This window comes from Callospermophilus lateralis, chromosome 1 (assembly GCF_048772815.1).
Source record: "Callospermophilus lateralis isolate mCalLat2 chromosome 1, mCalLat2.hap1, whole genome shotgun sequence".
NCBI classification, from domain to species: Eukaryota; Metazoa; Chordata; class Mammalia; order Rodentia; family Sciuridae; genus Callospermophilus; species Callospermophilus lateralis.
This window is the reverse complement of record NC_135305.1, coordinates 194,002,597-194,009,458: the sequence shown is the minus strand read 5'-3', so window position 1 is coordinate 194,009,458 and position 6,862 is coordinate 194,002,597. Positions and strand designations below refer to the sequence as shown.

Below are 6,862 nucleotides of genomic sequence, written 5' to 3'. Positions count from 1 at the left end.
CTCTGGCTGCCTTCAAGAGTCTTTGTCCTTAGCTTAAGAGCTTTGTAAAGTCATCCTACTGCATATTCATTGGGTTAAAAAAAAACTTTTGTTTTGTTTCCACTTCTAAACACAATTGTCCTCCCACCCAAGCACTGTTGTTGATTTTTGAAGTGCTACCAAGAAGAACTCTACTGAATCCTTGTAGGTTACAGAACTTCCTTTCCAAATTGTGGTAGTAGGCATCTTCTAGTGTAGTGTAGTACTAAAATTAAAAGATTACAGAAAAAACTGGTAACAAGGGTCAAATATGTATTTCAAATTTGCCACAAAGGGATAGCATTATTTTTACAGGGGATAAAAAAGATAGTAAAGAAATGCCTAGCTAAAAAATGCTCATGCTTCCAACAGTTTGTTGTGTTGATGAGTAATTAACTCCCCAGAAGATATCTTAATGTTATTTAGGGTCTATCAGAGATGCTTAAATATTTTCTCAGAATGCTAATTATTTCCCAGAAGAAGATAATAAATCGCATTAGTTGACATACTTCTACCTATTCCAGATGTAGCGTATCTCTTTTTTTTTAAATTGTAATATTAAATCCTTACTTCCTCAAAACAATAACATAGCTCTAGGAAGAAAAATGTAGCCTGGGGCAAGCAGCTATGATTACCCTCATTTCCACTGTTGAATCAAATCAGTGGTCATTTCCAACAATAGTTCCAGGATTTATAATATATTCTGCTGAATTTTAGAGTGGAGATGACAGAATGACTGCTATGTCCCCAGTTAAGATCCAATTCTGTAAATTGGAAGCAGATGAGACATGGCAGTTTCACTGCTGGCTAGCTCTAGGCTGTCCTGTAGCTTCAATCAGAGACAAAGTTGTTTCCATCTGTTGTTTCCTTGCCATTCCTGGGTGCAGAGGTCCAACTTCATCCACAGGGCATAGAACATACTTGCATAAATTCAGCATCTCAGCTTTGCATGCCATTACCCTTATTATTCTTCTTGGTTGACAAGATATAGATAATGGAGAAGGAGAAAAGAGAATGGAATTTAACATGAGATATTACAGATGAGAGATATTGAACCTTAAGTAGTAACTGCACATTTTTTTTTTGTCCCCAAATCCTGGCCTAACTTACTTTCAAAATTCTTTGTTACTAAATAAAGAATTTTAAAAGTCACTTCAGTGCTTAATTGGTATAATAAATTCATGTCCAGTACATTGTGGACAAAAAGAATAGGTCTATTTTTCCTTCATCTCGAAAAGGAGATACATCCAACATATGGAATTAGTTTCTGCTTTCTGTGTTCTGTGGTGATGAGAAGTAGCGGAAATATTTCCATTCTGTTCATTATAAAGGGGAAATGCCCCAGCATAGTGTGTTCATCACAGGTAGGGCCAACTGGCCTGATGAAGATCATTAATGAAGGCATGCACTAGCTAACAGTTCAAAGTATCTGAAACAGGATAATTAACTGTTGCAGAAATGACTTTGCAGGAAACAACAACAAGAAGAAGTTAAAATGCCTCCCTTGCAAATCAGAAACCTATGCAACAAATTCGTGTCATTAGAGTATCGCTTCTCAACCTCAGCATTACCGACACTTGGGGCTGGACAATTCTTTGTTATTGGGAAGGAACAAGTACCGAACAAGGAGAGTCTTACCTGTACGTTGTGTAACAGTTAGCAGTATCACTGATCTTTATGCACTATAAACCAAGAGAACCTCCCTCCTCCAAAACGCAACAATCAAAATATCTCCAAACATTGCCCAATAACTCTTAGGGGAAACAAAGCAGCCACTGTATGAGAATCACTTATTTATACCAAAATACGCATCAAGCTTCCTTGTTTAAATTATAATATTTTTTTTCTTTTTCTATCCCTGCAGTAGTGTTCTAGGGCTGCCATGACAAAACAGCACAGACTGGGTAGCTTAAACAAAATAAATGTATATTCTCAGAGTATTAGAGGCTAGAAATCCAAAATGTTTGCGGATTTGAATTCTTCCTAGGCTTTTTTTTTTTTTTTTTTTCATGGTTGTGGAGGACCTCTTCTATAAAATGAAGGTCTTTGTCCCTCCAAAATTTATATATTGAACCCTAAATCCTCAAAGCAACTATATTTGGTGGTATGGCCTTTGAGAGGTAATTAGGTGAATAGGGCATAGCCCTCATGAAAGAGATTAGTGCACTTTTAAGAATAACATGAGATGTTCAGTATCTCTCAATCATATGAAGATGCAATGAAACAACTGTCATCTGCAAACCAAGAAAAGGCATCTCACAGATCCTAGATCTGCAAGTGCCTTGATCTTGGACTCTCCAGCCTCTAAATTTCTAAGAAATAATTTTCTATTGTTTGAGCCACTCAGTCCAAGGTATTATGTTTTACCATCTTGGAGACATATACCTTTTTACTGTGTCCTCATATGGCTTTTTCTCTGTGTACACATGTCCCTAGTGATTCTCATTCTGTATCCTACTGTACTCTTCTTATAAGGACACCAGTCAGAATAGATTAGGTCCCAATCAAAAGCCCTCATTTTAATTTAATTATCTTTCTAAATCCCTATCTCCAGATATAGAACATTCTGAGGTATTGGGGCTTTAGGGATTCGACCTATATTAAATTTTGGAGGTCACAATTCAGTCCTGGACAATTACGTATTATTTAGGAATGGTAAAGGAAAGTAATTTCTGAAAAAGAACACAAAGATAATTTGAGAAACCTAGTATCACAGGCTTTTCTTTCTCAGTCCATCTCCCCTGACCCTACCTTCTAGCCCTGTAGCACAGCTAACTAAAGAATATTTCATTGTTTTTCTCATTGTAATTTGATTTTATTTAATTATATGTAAGAATTTTTGCATTGATTGTGCCAGAGCAACTGTGAGACTTGATTATCCAGAGATAATCAAATTTCTTACAGTTCATATAGATGAAAGGGGGACACTATTTTCAAGGATATTTGCAGCAAGTTGGGGATGTCAGTCAAAAGATTAGGAGATGGAATTTAGTTATAATGAACTTTCTAAGTTCTACTTTTTACAGATTTATTTGTTAAGTCCTAAATCATCTGAACTTTAGGCAACATTTTCTTAAGTTAACTTAAGTTTTGTACAACCAATGCAAACATTCTTACATATAATTAAATAAAATCAAATTAAAATGAGAAGAAACAATGAAATATTCTTTAGTTAGCTGACTTAATTCTGGAGACTCAGTTGAATTGAAAACTGGAATTTTTTTCTAAATGACATTTGGAAACATAATGTAGATTGAATAAGAAGCACCACCAGAATAGAAATCTCTAATAGAAATATCAAGATGACAAAAATATATGAAAATACAAATACACTTAAAATCCTTTAAAGAATCTTATCTTCTCCTCCAAGTATACTTCAGTATACTAAGAGCCTAAGTAGTCAAATTATATTTCTCTTATTCCCGTGTATCTAAAGCAGAGATGTTTTTGATTCAACCAATAGGACTAACTTTCACGTGATTTAAAACACAAAACTGGCAGAGACAGAATGATGTTATGCTTTTGTTGTTGTCATTGTTGTTTTGGTAGCAGCATCAATATTCACTGTCTTTGTGGATGTCAAGAGAAAAGGCATAGGGTATACATTTTTTCCCTCCTAGTAGAGGTCTAGAATAGTGGCATGGCTCTACATAGTAGAGGTTTCCTTACCCATGGAACCTGTTCAAATTAGTTTTCTTTTGGAGTTCACACTTCCATTGGTGACAGCCCCCACCCCACTGGGCTAATCTCAAAATATTGTTTGGGGAGATATTCAAGGCATACCCCCAAGGCCTAAGCCCTTTTGCAAACTTTTTATTCAACATAATTCTGCATATTACTTTCTGCTTAATATAGCTAGAGAAACATATGCTTTGTGATCATCAGTTGTTTTGGACAACTGATGCCCAATGTACCAAAAGCTATAGGCTACTATTTCAAATAACCAATTTTTGATTCTTTGATAGGTTGTTATTTCATAAGTAAGTAATATTAAAGAGAGAAAGAAATATAAGTCTCTATTTTTCACTTCACAGAGCTAATAATCAGGTTATCTTGTAAGTAGCCAACATGCAAAAAACAATATATGTTTGCAGTTAGAATAAATCACAGTTATCAAGAAGGCTAAACTGGTATAAGGTGTGTACAAGAGCAACACATAAGGGTTTCATAACCAGAAGTCAAGATAGGGAGTACAAAGTTAGAACAAAAATAACTAATACAATTTGGCTACCTGAATGGGTGGGTGTAAGGGGTGGAGGAAAAGGAACAGTTAAAGATGAATTGGGTTTTATACTTTAGAGACCATGAGAAGACTGATGTCACAGGAGAATGAGAAAAGCAGGCATGCAGTAAGGTTTGAGATGAAGATAAAAAGCCCAGATGTAAACATGTTAATTGAAATTCAATATCTGTTAAAGGAGATAGATGTTTCTATGAAGGTGGTGGAAAGAATTGAGCCCACTGGGAATATTATCCCAAAGACTGATCATAGAATTATCTACCTAATGAAAAGAGATGAGACCAATAACCAAGATTCTACAGGGGGTAGAGGAGAGGAGGAAAGTGCACAGCAGCACGTCAAACAGAAGCCCCCTGCAAATGCACAGAGGCAATCAGAGTCCAAGTAATGGAAGAAGGGTTATTGAAAACCAAAGCATGGGAAGGCCAGGTTACAATCAGGACATGGATTCCACATGTGTGCTGGTATTTTTATCCAGTCTAAGGGCCTTAAATAGCTGGCCAGGAATGGACAGGGTGCCAGTAGTTTTATCTAGGAAGAACTACCAGCAAAATATTGGCAATGTGATATTCAAAATGTAGGGTTGGCCTTTAGAAAGCGGTGAAGTTTACAGATTTAGACTTTGGGCCATTCCTATAAAGTAATGGTTGACACTACTGATGGTGGGTCACAGAGAGAAGCAAGTGCACCTTCACATTAGTAGGGTGATATATGAGCATAAAAATCAGCAAAAAAAAAAAAAAAAAATGGAAGGTCTGGGAGACAAAAGGACAGACGCAGCCATACTACTGCATGAAGAGAGGTTAACCTTAACTGCAAGCAGTTAAAGGTGGTTGACAGCACCAGATGTTGTTTAAGAGCAAAAGCTGAGATTATTGGGTGACCATTGGACATAACAAAGCAAAATATCATTTGTTACTGATAACCTTCAAAGAGAATTTGAATTCCGTGGTGGCTTGAGTCAAAGAAAGAAACCAAGTGATTAAGGAGATTCCAGATGGCATTATCAGATACTATTTTAGTCTTCCAGATTAATCTGTGAGCAGAAATGAAAAGTCCAAGCTATTCAAATTCTCATTCCTTGGCAACTAATGTCCTGGATTCCTACATTTTGCAGTCGTACTTCTTTGTCTTAGAACAATTGACTTCACTTTCTCCGGGTAGAATGGTAAAGTCAAACCATTTTAAAAACAACATCTAATCTATTGAAGCTGGAGAGCCGAAAGAAGACACAAGGAATGACATTCCTTTCCATATGATGAAATAACTTGGAAGATGCCAAAATCTCAAAAGGAGAACATGGGTATCTTCCAAGAGTAATAGAGTAAAAATCAAATTTAGATTATCAGACTGATATTTTTTTTTCTCTCTCTCTCAAAGTTTCTTCATTTCTCTCGCCAAAAATATAAATTTTCATTTTAGTTCGTAGTGAGGGACAATGGAGTTAGCAAGATATAATCAATTTTGGGAGTTAGTGTGGATTTTATCTTCCCTGTATATTTGGAGACTGGCCAGAGACATACATTCGCCCACTCCCAGAGGCTCCCTCTAGGCAACATTAAATAAGACAAATTCCAAGATGATATAAACCAGACTAGTTTCTGTCTTAAGTTACCATGGAAACACAGTACTAGAACAATGTGGACAGAAAAAGAACTCTGACCTGGTAATATTGGGAACTCAAGGTCAAAATGAAATATTATAGCTCAATATATGCATATGTATGTGTATATGTATGTGTCTCTGTGTATGTATATGGACATGTTCTGTTGGCACACTCTTCCTCCTAATTGCCACAAGATAAACTCCTTTTCCTCACTTAGACATCAGTCCAAACGTCACCCTCTCAAGCAGGGTTGTTCTTGGAAGTCCCACCTAAACTCACTCCCCTGCCTGTCAGTCCTCATGACATGACTTTATCAAGGGATTTGTCACTTTGTGGAATTATCCCTTTTTTTGCGTGTGTGTGTGGTGCTGGGGATTGAACCCAGGGCCTTGTGCATACTAGGCACATACTCTACCAACTGAGCTACATCCCCAGCCCACCTTATCTATTTATTCTTTATTTATATTCTGTTTCTCTCTGAATTCTCAGAGTCTACAAAGGATCTGGAACATAGTATAATAATCTTCAAATGAATAAATGAACAGTAACAGAAATTGCCTTTTGGTTCAGGATTATGGGATAATACTGGACAGAGCTAAGGAAGTAGCCTTTGCAAAATAGTTAAGAATGGATATATTATAGGTGAAACAGAAGACAGTGAAAACAAAAAGAAAAAAAAAAGAAGGATCCTGATATAATACCAGAGCCCTGAGTCAACCTTAGAGGAAGGAAACAATGTTCTTCAGGCAGAAGAAGTGGCAGAGAGAGAGGGTGAAATCAGTAAAGATTAGATAAAATTGAGGGGGAGAAGAATGCATTACTACCCAAGTGTTAAGAAAAAGGGAAGATGTATATTTCAAAAATTTTTTTGTTCAGTAACTTTCCTCTATTGATTTTTATGTTCTTCTTAGAAGAGAAGCTCTGCAATAATTGGCAAGGAATTTCATAAATAATACTAACGATTATGTTATCCTCTCTCTCCTTTTCTCTTTCCTCTG

General features: G+C 36.3%; 1 non-coding gene across 1 annotated transcript; it reads right to left on the bottom strand.

Annotated features, from left to right (window-relative positions):
• Window positions 1-6,223: 6,223 nt before the first annotated feature.
• Trnat-agu (transfer RNA threonine (anticodon AGU)) lies at window positions 6,224-6,297 on the bottom strand. The gene has a single exon. It is a non-coding gene; the product is annotated as a tRNA-Thr (tRNA).
• Between the last annotated feature and the right edge of the window lie 565 nt (window positions 6,298-6,862).